Raw genomic sequence first — 578 nt, 5'->3', positions numbered from 1 at the left:
TTGAGTCTTGACCTCAGACTTGCACTTGGGTCACATCAGACAGTCTTTTCACTGTTCCCGTCGGTTTCACAGGACCCAAAAGCTCAATTCCTGGAGTTTCGAGTCATGTGGAGACCAACGGGAACAGTGAAAAGACTGTCTGATGTGACTGAAGCACAAGTCTGAGTTCAAGACTTCAGTCTTTGAAAAGGCTTCGAGTGAGTTGAGGATGGATTTGGTCATGATAGGCAAAGACTCGAATTCAAGTTGAACAATTTATTGGACAGAAAAGCAAACATGACAATGTAAAAGCATTTGACCAGTCAATCTTTGTGTGGTCCAGTTCAAGTTGCACGCACACAAACACTGACGACAGGCCTGAGATGGGAGCATGTGCTTGACCAGCTCATGCGTGATGTCACTGACATTTCATGACACACCAAGGGGGACATGAGTACGTCCGACTTCTCTCACTGAGACAAAAACTAACTTCTGTGTTCTCCACATCAACATGATCACACTCTTCTGGTCAAGTTTTTAAATGACATTGAAGTGGGCCAAGTTAGTCATATGTATGTGTGTACATATATATATATATA

The sequence above is a fragment of the Hippocampus comes genome, unplaced genomic scaffold, assembly GCF_001891065.2.
Source record: "Hippocampus comes isolate QL1 unplaced genomic scaffold, H_comes_QL1_v1.1 scaffold261, whole genome shotgun sequence".
NCBI classification, from domain to species: Eukaryota; Metazoa; Chordata; class Actinopteri; order Syngnathiformes; family Syngnathidae; genus Hippocampus; species Hippocampus comes.
This window is presented reverse-complemented; position numbering follows the sequence as displayed.